This window comes from Ovis canadensis, chromosome 3 (genome assembly GCF_042477335.2).
Source record: "Ovis canadensis isolate MfBH-ARS-UI-01 breed Bighorn chromosome 3, ARS-UI_OviCan_v2, whole genome shotgun sequence".
NCBI classification, from domain to species: Eukaryota; Metazoa; Chordata; class Mammalia; order Artiodactyla; family Bovidae; genus Ovis; species Ovis canadensis.
The window spans coordinates 147,855,053-147,869,545 of NC_091247.1; the positions used below are offsets into that span (position 1 = coordinate 147,855,053).

Genomic DNA, 14,493 nt, shown 5'->3' on the forward strand with positions numbered 1-14,493 from the left:
CAGGGAAGCAGACTCAGATGTCTACTGTAGGCCTTACAGCCTAAGGATGTTCACCTACAAAATAGAATTAACAATATCACCTACATCATAGGGCTTTTGTGAGGATGTAATGATTATTTATAAGTGTCTAGCACAGTACCAAACATAATGTATGTATGCAGTAACTGTATTTTTTCTAACACTTATTATTATTCTCAAGTGCCAAAGAGACTGGTAGAAGAATCTTACTTCTAAATCCTTTACAAAAAGCCTCTAACTGCAGCCTAAAGCCACTAGTTTGCTGCCAATTATTCTGTTGAATTTTCTTCCCAAGAGATATTCATTTATTCAGATCCCTCAAATGAGAGTCAATCTTTCCCCGTTAGCAAATACATGTCATACTTTCTATAGTTCTCTTCCTGAGCCTATGACATACATTAGTATTCAAACACAAAATTCTTCCTTCAGAGCCTGCAGGCAGCTGCAAAATCTAGCTCAGTAGGGCTCTGAGAAGCCCTGTCTCACCCTGGATCCTCTGGAAATGAGGCTGCTGTACCACAGGGTTGTCCCGTGAGGGCTTTTAATTCAGCCAAGCCCTGCAGAGAAAGGCTTCAGGTCATCATTTCAGAAAAGTTCGGGAGACATTGCAGAACAACCTGATTTTTAATTACCAAAATTGTAAGAGGGATAAGTTTAGATTTCTTGAAATCCCTAGAAATAGCATCACAATTTCCCTTCATTTGGAACAAATGAAGAACACAAATTCTTCACACAAACTCTAAGAAAATGTTGCCAACTGCAGGCCAGTCCTACCCACTCCTCTCTGAACTGCCCCTCTCACCAACTAGCTGGATCAATACAGGGTCCTAAGCCATTACCCCAACTCAAGGAAGTGCCAGCCTTTACAGGTACCTCTTATTTAGTCTATGTCCTCAAAGATACCTGCATCTTAGTGTTATTAAAGGAGCACCCAAGACTAGCTACTCCAAATTCCCTTAAATATTCTGAAAGTTGTTAAAAATCAAGAATGAGTTAGACATGAGCTCACATCCCTGCTCTGTCATTTACTAACTGAATCTTGGCGAAGCTCACTTTCTAAATAAATGGAAATGTATTCTAACAATATTGTCATATCCACAATATCTAATATATAAGGTTGTCAATATTACATTCTTTTATTTATAGGTTATATTTATATAATATAGTCCCTGAGATTAGTGACTTTTTAACTCAGAAAAGAAAGAAAACCAAAGAAGGTTCAGGTTCACCATAGGACTGAATACACAATTAATCTGATTAAAATAACTGATATATGTGTGTGTGTGCTCAGTCATGTCTGACTTTTTGTGACCCCATGGGCTGTGCATCAGGTTCCTCTGTCTGTAGAATTTTCCAGGCAAGAAATACCGGACTGGGTTGTCATTTCCTACCAATAAGTCCCAAAAGAATAAAAGAAATTGAAAATTACTCCTAAGTTTAAACAAGCTTCCATGGTTACAATGCAAATGATGAACTATACAAGAAAAGGGTGAAAACTCCCACTTTGAAAGCACGAGGTCTGCCCAGGTCCTGGTCAACATACTTGTCATACTATTGAAAAGTTGCTGCTGTGAGCTGTGTGTTACACCAGAATTTGTGACCGCTGGAGGAGAGGATTTTGATCCAGGGTCAGAGATGAGGCTTGACTCCTTGAATCTTTTTTGTGTTGCAAAGTTTTATTAAAGTATAATAGAGATAAGGAAAACTTCTAACATAGACATCAGAAGGGGACAGAAAGAGTGCCCCCTTGCTAGTTTTTAGCAAGGTGTTTTATGTCCTTTAGCAAGCTATTAATCAGATAAGAGAGACACATCAAGGCTGAGGGAGTTTCACCAGGCCCCTCTCCCACAATATACACTTTTGAGATAGGAATGCACAAAGTGTGTCATCCCCTAGCCATAAAACAGTTGACAGGGATACTGGTTTGTTGAGCCATTATCAGCCCAAAGTTTGAGAAAAGAAAAGAAGTTAGTCTTAGGCAGAACCATTTGAAGACAGGCAAATTCCAAAGTAAATACATAGTTTCATTAACATAAGAAAAAAACATTTGGTTTACTCAAGGCAGAACCAGGTGTCCTCAACACAGAATTTTAAAAAGCCTCTTTTAGTTTTGTGAGAGTGGGGGAAAAAAAAAAAACACAACATCTGCCACTTGCAGTTTATTTCCTCCTGCCACTTGGGGACCTCTGGCCTTTCTGCCTGTTACCCTCTCACTGGGATATTCTTTGGAGTGAGATGTAACATCTCTTTGGTTTCCCTTCTCTGTTGCCTTCTAGATCCTACAGCTGAGGCCTGTGTATGCCTCCCTGCTGACTATAATTTCTTGATCCATCCTAGGAGAACTGAGATATTTGAAGACCTTTAGCCCAGTTCTCTGGGAGGTGGCATCTAGTGAGTCTTGCTTTTCATCTAGGTCTAAGTTTTGGTTTACGTTTTCTTGAGATGTACAAGTTCCTCTTTTGTACCTAAATTCCTGTTTCATTCCTTGTAGGAGCGTCTCAGAATCTTTAAGTTTAAAATTTTTCATAGTTTTCAAATCCCCTCCCAAGGACTAGAGTCTGAATGACTGCACAGAAAACTGCTTGAATGGAACACCAAACTGTCTTTTGATATGAATGAGAAAAATATTGAATTGTTAAGCTATTGAGATTTTAATGCTGTTTGCTACTGCACTTAGCCTAATACTTAAATTTTCAGGTGGAAATAGAAGGAAAGTGGTCAGCAGTTTGAAAATCAGGAAAGTACTGTGGTATGGGAAAGACATTTGCAAAAATCTGTTACCAAAAATAATTTGGTAGGAACACCTTGTGCTTACTGAATTGTAACTCTAGGAAAAGAGGTTAGAAAACAATGTTAGTAGATACAAACTAGTGTTGTCCACATTTGGCAGGTTATTGGAAGTGGTCAAACAGGAGATGGCAAGAGTGAACATCGACATTCTAGGAATCAGCGAACTAGAATGGACTGGAATGGGTGAATTTAACTCAGATGACGATTATATCTACTACTGCGGGCAGGAATCCCTTAGAAGAAATGGAGTAGCCATCGTGGTCAACAAAAGAGTCTGAAATGCAGTACTTAGATGCAAGCTCAAAAACGACAGAATGATCTCTGTTTGTTTCCAAGGCAAACCATTCAATATCACAGTTATCCAAGTCTATGCCCCAACCAGTAACACTGAAGAAGCTGAAGTTGAACGGTTCTATGAAGACCTTCAAGACCTTTTAGAATTAACACCCCAAAAAGATGTCCTTTTCATTATAGGGGACTGGAATGCAAACATAGGAAGTCAAGAAACGCTGGGAGTAACAGGCAAATATGGCCTTGTAGTACGGAATGAAGCAGGGAAAAGGCTAATAGAATTTTGCCAAGAGAATGCACTGGTCATAGCAAACACCCTCTTCCAAAAACACAAGAGAAGACTCTACACATGGATATCGAGATGGTCAACACTGAAGTCAGATTGATTATATTCTTTGCAGCCAAATGTGGACAAGCTCTATACAGTCAGCAAAAACGAGACCGGGAGCTGACTGTGGCTCAGATCATGAATTCCTTATTGCTAAATTCAGATTTAAATTGAAGAAAGTAGGGAAAACCACTAGACCATTCAGGTATGACCTAAATCAAATCCCTTATGATTATACAGTAAAAGTGAGAAATAGATTTAAGGGCCTAGATCTGATAGATAGAGTGCCTGATGAACTATGGAATGAGGTTTGTGACATTGTACAGGAGACAAGGATAAAGATCATCCCCATGGAAAAGAAATGCAAAAAAGCAAAATGGCTAACTGGGAAGGTCTTACAAATAGCTGTGAAAAGAAGAGAAGCGAAAAGCAAAGGAGAAATGGAAAGATATAAGCATTGAATACAGAGTTCCAAAGAATAGCAAGAAGAGATAAGAAAGCCTTCCTCAACGATCAATGCAAAGAAATAGAGGAAAACAACAGAATGGGAAAGATTAGAGATCTCTTCAAGAAAATTAGAGATACCAAAGGAATGTTTCATGCAAAGATGGGCTCAATAAAGGACAGAAATAGTATGGAACTAACAGAAGCAGAAGGTATTAAGAAGAGGTGGCAAGAATACACAGAAGAACTATACAAAAAAGATCTTCATGACCCAGAAAATCATGATGGTGTGATCACTCACCTAGAGCCAGACATCTTAGAATGTGAAGTCAAGTGGGCCTTAGAAAGCATCACTATGAACAAAGCTAGTGGAGGTGATGAAATTCCAGTTGAGCTGTTTCAAACACAGAAAGATGATGCTGTGAAAGTGCTGCACTCATTATGCCAGCAAATCTGGAAAACTCAGCAGTGGCCACAGGACTGGAAAAGGTCAGTTTTCATTCCAATCCCAAAGAAAGGCTATGCAAAAGAATGCTCAAACTACCGCACAATTGCACTCATCTCACACGCTAGTAAAGTAATGCTCAAAATTCTCCAAGCCAGGCTTCAGCAATACGTGAACCATGAACTACAAGGTGTTCAAGCTGGTTTTAGAAAAAGCAGAGGAACCAGAGATCAAATTACCAACATCCACTGGATCATTGAAAAAGCAAGAGTTCCAGAAAAACATCTATTTCTGCTTTATTGACTATGCCAAAGCCTTTGACTGAGTGGATCATAATAAACTGTGGAAAATTCTGAAAGAGATGGGAATACAAGACCACCTGACCTGCCTCTTGAGAAATCTGTATGCAGGTCAGGAAGCAACAGTTAGTACTGGACATGGAACAACAGACTGGTTCCAAATAGGAAAAGGAGTACATCAAGGCTGTCTATTGTCACCCTGCTTATTTAACTTATATGCAGAGTACATCATGAGAAATGCTGGACTGAAAGAAACACAAGCTGGAATCAAGATTGCTGGGAGAAATATCAATAACCTCAGATATGCAGATAACACCACCCTTATGGCAGAAAGTGAAGAGGAACTCAAAAGCCTCTTGATGAAAGTAAAAAAGGAGGGTGAAAAAGTTGGCTTAAAGCTCAACATTCAGAAAATGAAGATCATGGCATCTGATCCCATCACTTCATGGGAAATAGATGGGGAAACAGTGGAAACAGTGTCAGACTTTATTTTGGGGGGCTCCAAAATCACTGCAGATGGTGACTGCAGGCATGAAATTAAAAGACGCTTACTCCTTGGAAGAAAAGTTGTGACCAACCTAGATAGCATATTCAAAAGCAGAGACATTACTTTGCCAACAAGGTGCATTTAGTCAAGGCTATGGTTTTTCCAGTGGTCATGTGTGGATGTGAGTGTTGGACTGTGAAGAAAGCTGAGCGCCGAAGAATTGATGCTTTTGAACTGTGGTGTTGGAGAAGACTCTTGAGAGTCCCTTGGACTGTAAGGAGATCTAACCAGCCCATTCTAAAGGAGATCAGCCCTGGATGTTCTTCGCAAGGAATGACGCTAAAGCTGAAACTCCAGTACTTTGGCCACGTCATGCGAAGAGTTGACTCATTGGAAAAGGCCCTATGCTGGGAGGGATTGGGGGCAGGAGAAGAAGGAGACAACAGAGGATGAGATGGCTGGATGGCATCAACAACTCGATGGACCTGAGTTTGAGTGAAATCCGGGAGATGGTGATGGACAGGGAAGCCTGGCATGCTGCAATTCATGGGGTCGCAAAGAGTCCATGACACGACTGAACGACTGAACTGAACTGGGCTGAACTGAACTACAAGAAAGAAGGGAGCTTCCCTGGTGGCTCAGAGGTTAAAGCGTCTGCCTCCAATGCTGGAGACCTGGGTTCAATCCCTGGGTTGGGAAGATCCCTTGGGGAAGGAAATGGCCACCCCCTCCACTACTCTTGCCTGTGGAATCCCATGGATGGAGGAGCCTGGTAGGCTACAGTCCATGGGGTCACAAAGAGTTGGACACGACTGAGTGACTTCACTTTCACTTTACAAGAAAGAAACGAGCTCAGGAAAAAAAGAAAAACTGGCCACATTATAAGTGGAAATGAGAGGCACTATAAAAAGTCTAAAAATATGGGCCATCAAAGGGTTGGGAATATCTTTGTTTCTAGAGCCCAAAGACTAAGTGATGTGACTGAGAAAGGCTTTGAGTAACCAAACTTCTACTGATCAAAGTGACTTAAGTCTTGCACCAGAGACCATACATATTAATAATGATTTTTAGCCCACCATTAAATTAAGAAAAAATAATTTGAGAGAACAAGCAATAAAATCAAGCTGATTAGAGATCAATATCTGGAAAGCATCTTTGGGTATGGTAGCAGGCACATGGTACTGATTGCTAGCAAATAGACCTGAAACTTTGGTCATGAGGAAATTGCATGGCACATGAAACCACATGGGTGGTCAAAGGGAGCTTGTAATTAAACAACATAAAACAATCATTTGATAGACAGTGGGCTGACAAAACTCTGCAGCCCCAAGGAAGGGGGGCTGAAATAGCCCATTTCAGAAGTGCCAATGAAGAGGAGATAAGGAAGAATCTCCCACAGGATAGACTCTAACTGTATTCTGCCAAGAGAATGCACTGGTCATACAACATACACTTTTCCCACAACACAAGAAACAACTTTATACACGTACGTCACCAAATGGTCAATACTGAAATCAAATTGATTACATTCTTTGTAGCCGGAGATGGAGAAGCTGTGTACAGTCAGCAAAAACAAGACCAGGAGGTGACTGTGGCTCAGATCATCAGTTTCTCATATAAAAATTCAGGCTTAAACTAAAGAAAGCAAGGAAAACCACTAGGCCAGCAAAGTGAAAGTCACTCAGTTGCGTCCAACTATTTGCGACCCCATGGACTACACAGTTCATGGAATTCTCCAGGCCAATGGGTAGCCTTTCCCTTCTCCAAGGGATCTTCTCAATCCAGGGATCGAACTGAGGTCTCCCACATTGCAAGCAGATTCTTTATCAGCATTGTACAAATTAAATCAAATCCCCTATGAATATGCAGTGGAGGTAGCAAATAGATTCAAGGGGTTAGATCTAGTTAACCGTGTGCCTGAAGAACTATGGAGAGAGGTCCAAAATACTGTGCAGGAGACAGCAAACAAAACCATCCCAAAGAAAAAGAAAAGCAAGAAGGCAAAGAGGTTATCTGGGGAGGTTTTACAAATAGCTGGAGAGAGACGAGAAGGGAAAAGCAAGGAAGAAATGGAAAGATATATCCAACTAAACACAAAGTTTCAAAGAACAACACAGAGAGACAAGAAGGCTTTCTTCAATGAACAGTATATAAAACTAGAAGAAAACAACAGCAGAGGAATGACTAGAGGTCTCTTCAGGAAAATTGGAACTGTTAAGGGAACATTACACCCAAAGATGGGCACAATAAAAGACAGAAGCAGTAGAGATCTAGTAGACGCTGAAGAGATCAAGAAGAGATGGAAAGAATACATGGAAGAACTGTACAGAAAGATCTTAATGGATCAGATGGCTGTGATGGTGTGGTCAGTCACTCAGAGCCAGACATTCTGGAGAGTGAAGTCAAGTGGGCCTTAGAAAGTGCTGCTGTTAATAAAGCTAGTCGATGTGATGGAATTCCAGCAGAACTATTTAAAACCCTAAAGGATGATGCATATGCCATTCAATATGTCAGCAAATCTGGAAAACCCAGCAGTAGCCACAGGACACTGGAAAAGATCAATTCTCATCCCAGTTCCCAAGAAGGGTAGTGCTAAAGAACATGCCAACCATAGGACGATGGTACTCATCTCCCATGCTAATAAGGTCTTGCTTAAAATCTTGCATGCTAGTCTTCAACATTAGGTGAACCAAGAATTTCCAGATGTCCAAGCTGGGTTTAGAAAAGGAAGAACTAGAGATCAAATTGCCAATGTTCGCTGGATCATAGAGAAATCTAAGGAATTCCAGAAAAACATCTACCTCTGTTTTAAGAACTACGCTAAAGCCTTTGACTGTGTGGATCATAACAAACTTTGGAAAGCTCTTAAAGAGATGGGAATACCAGAACATCTTACCTGTCTCCTGAGAAACCTATATACGGGTCAAGAAGCAACAGTTAGAACCCTGTGTGGAACAACTGATTGGTTCAAGATTGAGAAAGGAGAATGACAGGGCTGTCTGCTGTCACCCTGTTTAACCTATATGATGAGTACATCATGAGAAATGCTGGGCTGTTTGAGCTACAAGCTGGAATCAAGATAGCTGGGAGAAACATCAACAACCTCAGATATGTAGATGATACCACTCTAATGGCAGAAAGCAAAGAAGAATTAAAGAACCTCTTGATGAGGGTGTAGGAGAAGAGTAAAAAAGCCAGCTCAAAGCTAAATATTCAAAAAAAAAAAAAAACCAAAAACTAAGATCGTGACATCCAGCCCCTTTACTGCTGCTGCTGCTGTTGCTAAGTCGCTTCAGTCGTGTCTGACTCTGTGTGACCCCATAGATGGCAGCCCACCAGGCTCCCCCGTCCCTGGGATTCTCCAGGCAAGAATACTGGAGTGGGTTGCCATTTTCTTCTCCACCAGCCCCTTTACTTCATGACAAATAGAAAAGGAAAAGGTGGAAGTAGTGACAGATTTCCTCTTCTTGGGCTGTAAAATCCCTGCAGATGGTGACTGAAGCCATGAAATTAGAAGATGATTGTTTCTTGGCAGGAAAGTGATGACAAACCTAGACAGTGTGTTGAAAAGCAGAGACTTTGCCAATGAAGGTCCATATAGTCAAGGCTATTGTCTTCACAGTGGTCACGTACATTTGTGAGAGCTGAACCATAAAGAAGGTGGAGCACCAGAGAATTATGTCTTCAAACTGTGGTGCTGGAGAAACTCCTGAGAGTCCCTTGGACAGCAAGGAGATCAAACCAGTCAGTGTTAAGGGAAGTCAATTCTGAATGTTCATTGGAAGACTGACGCTTGAGCTGAAGCTCCAGTATTTTGGTCATCTGAAGAAAACAGCTGACTCATTGGAAAAGTCCCTGATGCTGGGAAAGATTGAGGGCAGGAGGAGAAGAGGGCATCAGAGGATGAGAAGTCTGGATGGCATCACCAATGCAATGGACATGAACTTGGGCAAACTTTGGGCGATGGTGGGGGACAGGGAGGCCTGCCATGCTGTAGTCCATGGGATCACAAAGAGTCAGACATGACTGGGCAACTGAACAACAGACAGTGGGCTGACAAAACTCTGCACCCCCAAGGAAGGCACAGCCCACTTCAGATGTGACAATGAGGAGAAGAAATGAGGAAGAAAATTCCCCAGGATAGAGTCAGGGGGCACAGAGCACAATGCACAAAAGAATTCCTTCCAGACAGCTGACTGGAGAAGAATCAAAGATCTTCCCCTGCTCTCTGGATTAGGAGCCTTCACAACACTTGCCCATCTGGACCACCCCTGCTGGGTAATGGCTGTGTCTCCTTGTTTCACCTTTCCAAATGGAACTACTCTTTTTGGTGAACACTAAGGATGGACACTAAGTACATAGTGACAAGTCTATGACAAACTGCACCTGACAAGTTATAGAGGACATACCTTATCTAGATCCCACATACATTATCTGTATGTGGGAAACTGGGAGAGGATGAAAATTTGGTTACCAGAAAAAGCAAGCAAAGGTGAAAATACTAATGTTCAGCAAAATGCACATTCCCTTTCTACATTTCCGAGTGTCCCTTACAGTTAGGTATGCTCAGATAATTGAGATCTAGCTAATGGAATGTGAGCAGAAGTGAGGTAGTCTAATTCTAGGCATAGTCCACATAGCATCCTGCAGTGGAGGCCTGCAAAGGCCTAGAATAAAAGTAGAAAACAACAGGCCACAGGCCAAATATTGCTGGGGTTTTTTCAACATATTTTTATTAAAAGTAACTTTTTAAAAACAAAAAATAAATCATTAGAAGAGTGGCATTTTTGCCTTTTTTATCTGACTTAATAGAAGACAGATGGGCTGTCTTGTCAGCTTCATTTGAACATGTTTTGGTAGAAATATAAGGAAAAGTGGACCTCACACAGCCAGGCAGTTGGAAAAGAAATTTCATGAACCTTCTGAAAGGGTTTCAGGTACCGAAGAGTCCTCAGACCATGCTTTGAGAAAGAAAGAAAGAGTGCTAAGTCGTGTCTGACCCTTGTGACCTTATGGACTGTAGCCTGTCAGGCTTCTCTGCCAGGCACGAGATTCTCCAGGCGTGAATACTGGAGTGGGTAGCCATTTCCTTCTCCAGAGGATCTTCCTGACCCAGGAATCGAGCCCAGGTCTCCAGCATTGCAGGAAGATTCTTTACCAACTGAGCTAAGCAGGAAGCCCCAATACTTTGAGAGACAGTACAATAATCTGTACTTTCTCAGTTAATGACTATAGTGAATCAGTTTTAGAAAGAGTGATTCCTGCTATGGGCAAGACATTTTAAAGAAATTGCAAAGAGTGGCAGTGGGGAAGGAAACTTGTATTCTCCCATTAATTCACTTTAAATGATATAAATTCTCAACTTAAGTTCATGAATTGCTCTTAGCTAGCCAAGATTACATATTATTTTTTTTTCCAAATTTACTTTTTCAAACTAAGAAGAGAAAGCAACACGTCATACAAATGTTCACATTTTACGGTGGCTTTATAGTTTATAAAACCTCTTTCTGCATCCACCTGATGTCATTTAGCTCTTAGAAGCTGCTTTTTATAGGAGGAAACCTTGGAGCAGAGAGGGGACTTGCCAAGACTGCCATCAGTAACCAGGCTTCCTTGTAACAAGCAATGTGCTCATAGGACAATTCTGCTCTGGCTCTAATGAAAAAACATCTCTCTTTCAAAAGCTGGCTTTCCAACCTAGGAACAGGGGACTTTTTATTTATATTCACTTTTCCAAATACAAGATATAGCAAATAGATATGAACTGAATTTCATTTGACACAGCATATAATATGGCTGCAGGAAGAGCAGACTGAAAAGACAAACACAAACACAGAATTCTATCTGTTTTATAATTAAGGAACAGTCCAGGTAGTGCTAGTAGTAAAGAACCCGCCAACCAAGGCAGGAGACTTAGGAGACTCAGGTTCCATCCCTGGGTTGGGAAGCTGCCCTGGAGGAGGGCATGGCCACTCACTCCAGTATTCTTGCCTGGCGAATCCAATGAACAGAAAAGCCTCACAGGCTACGGTCAATAGGGTCTCAAAGAATTAGACATGACTGAAGTGACAGCATGCACAGGATGAATCATTAAATGAATAATGAAACAATTGAACTTGCAAGAATTCTTTTCTAGTGCCCATATTTTCGGAATTCCCACTCTCTGCCATCCAGTGGACACACCTACCATGTTTTGAGACAGCAGGAGAAGCAGTGGAAATGAAGTCATGGTCCCAGATTCCCGATGCAACAGTGCACTCTTCAGAAGTTGCAGATACCTGGTTAGCTCAACATTTTATGGAACAATCATAATGTGGTTCCCACAGACGGCATGGTCATCAGCCACAATATTCCAGGCCCCAAAAGCTACTGCATTCCACTTGTTTCACTTCAAAGCTCTTCTTGCCCATGTTGTCCGTGGTGCCACTTGGGGTGTCCACATCCATCACTGCTGCCATATTGGAACCATGCCCTCTGTGGTCCTCACTGCCTTTTTTTGTTCAACCATGAAGGGAATTAAAAAAAAAAAAAAAACAACCTGCTTCATTGACTACACCAAAGCCTTTGACTGTGTGGATCACAACAAACTGTGGAAAATTCTTAAAGAGATGGGACTACCAGACCACCTTACTTGCTTCCTGAGAAATCTGTATGCAGGTCAAGAAGCAACACGTAGAATCAGACATGGAACAATGGACTGGCTCAAAATTGGGAAAGGAGTACATCAAGGCTGTATGTTGTCACCCTGCTTATTTAACTTATATGCAGAGTACATCATGTGAAATGCCAGGATGCATGAAGCACAAGCTGGAATCAGGATTGCTGTGAGAAATATCAACAACCTCAGATATGTAGCTGATACAACTTTAATGGCAGAAAGTGAAGAGTAATGAAAGAGCCTATTGATGAAGGTGAAAGAGGAGAATGAAAAGCTGGGTTAAAACTCAACATTCAAAAAACAAATCATGGCATCCAGTCCCATCACTTCATGGCAAATAGATGGGGGAAAGATTTAATTTTCTTGGGCTCCATAATCACTGTGGATGGTGACTACAGCCACAAAATTAAAAGATGCTTGCACCTTGGAAGAAAAGCTATGACAAACCTAGACAGCATATTAAAAAGCAGAGACATCACCTTGCTGACAAAAGTCTGTATAGTCAAGTAGTCATGTATGGATGTTGAGAGTTGGTCAATAAAGAAGGCTGAGTGCTGAAAAAATGGTGCTTTCTAACTGTGGTGCGGGAAAAGATCTTGAAAATACTTTGGACAGCAAGGATATAAAACCCCAGTCAATCCTAAAGGAAATCAACACTGAATATTTATTGGAAGGACTGATGCTGAGACAGAAACTCCAATATCATGGTCATCTGATGAGAAGAGCCAGCTCAAAGACCCTGACGCTAGGAAAGATTGAGGGCAGGAGGAGAAGGAGGCAGCAAAGGATGAGATGGTTGGATAGCACCACTGACTCAATGGACATGTGTTTGAGCAAAGTCAGTGAAACAGTGAAGGTCAAGAAAGCCTGGTGTGCTGCAGTTCATGTGGTTGCAGAGAGTCAGACACAGCTTAGCGAGTGAACAACAAATGAGCTGAAATGGCTTTACATTTTTAAATTATTTTTGAAAATAAGAATGATAATATTCCACAATGTTCAAAATTATATGAAATTTAAATTCCAGTGTGCAGGTGGTGCAGTGGTAAAAGAATCCGCCTACCAATGCAGGGGGCACAAGAGACATGAGTTCAGTTCTTGGGTTGGGAAGATACCCTGGAGAAGGGAATGGCAACCCACTCCAGTATTCTTGCCTGGAAAAATCCATTCACAGAGAAGCCTGGTGGGCTAGAGTCCATGGGATCACAAAGAGTCAGACAGCACTGAGCGCACACATGGCAATGGTCATAAGCAGAGTTTTAGCAGAACACGTTCACATTCATTTCTGTCTTGTTTAATGCCCGCTTTTATGTTATAGCAGAGGTGAATCTCATGCGTGGTGCCCTCAGTTCAAACCCGTTGGCTGTCTCAATGCAGTCTACATTGCAACGATGCAGTTATAACAACACCATTTGACAGCGGTCTATATCACTCTACTGTAACTTTTTTTTTTTTTTTACTAACAGTGCATATTCATCAGGTCAAAACTGATGGACTTCATATGGTACATGTTTAAGGCATAGTGGAGTGTGGATTATTTTGTTTTCAAATTAGGTGCCAAAGCATTGTGTATTTTCCCAATGACCTTTTAGTTGGGTAGGCAAAGTAATCCCCACCCCCAAACCCCAGTTGTGAAGTGAAAGTCATTCAGTCGTGTCCGACTCTTTGTGACCCCATGAACTATAAAGCCCATGGTATTCTCCAGGCCAGAATACTGGAGTGGGTAGCCTATCCCTTCTCCAGTGGATCTTCTTGACCCAGGAATCAAACCAGGGTATCCTGCTTTGCAGGCAAAATCTTTACCAACTGAGCTGCCAGGGAAGTCAAACCCTGGATATCCATACCCTAATCCCTGGAATGAGTGAATTTGTTATTTACATGTCAAAAGGAACTTTGTGTACATAAAGTAAAAATATTAAGAAAAAAAAGGACTGTGCAGATGCAACTAATTTGAGTGTCTTGCAATAGGCAATTTAAAATTTAATCTCTATTCAAGACTTTATTTATAAATGTTCAGATTAACAGCATTTTGTACATCAAATCAAGGACACAGCAGTGTGAATAAATCCTGTCAGAAAAATAAGACTCTTTGTAAATAAGGGAACTGTGTGTTTATAAGCCCGTTTTGAGTTGCATGACTGATACCTTGTATCACAATGGGTAACTTTTTTCTTTTGTTTTTGCAAATATATACACACATCAGCAAGTCAGGGTCCCTGGGGGAGTCCCTTGGGATGCAACAGTGTAAGCAAAATAGATTGCTGTTAACGCGTTAACAGAATGCACCAAACTGCTCTAGGATTCGCATTTTAAAAAACAGAAATCACTTGCATTTCTATATAACAATGAAATTGTTGCAATTCTATTTTTCTAACAATGAAAAGTCAAAAAGAGAAATTAAGGAATCAATCCCATTCACCATTGCAACAAAAAGAATTAAATATCTAGGAATAAACTTACCTAAGGAAACAAAAAACTGTACACAGAAAATTATAAGACACTAATGAAAGAAATCAAAATTGACATAAACAGATGGAGAGATATTCTATGTTCCTGGGTAGGAAGAGTCAATATTGTGAAAATGACTATACTACCAAATGCAATCTACAGATTCAACGCAATCCCTATCAAATTACCAATGGCATTTTTCACAGAACTAGAACAAAAGGTTTCACAATTCATATGGACACACAAAAGACCCAGAATAGCCAAGAAATTTTGAGAAAGAAGAATGGA

General features: G+C 41.0%; 1 pseudogene; it reads right to left on the reverse strand.

Annotated features, from left to right (window-relative positions):
* Window positions 1-11,234: 11,234 nt before the first annotated feature.
* LOC138438217 (E3 ubiquitin-protein ligase RBX1 pseudogene) lies at window positions 11,235-11,560 on the reverse strand (annotated as a pseudogene).
* Between the last annotated feature and the right edge of the window lie 2,933 nt (window positions 11,561-14,493).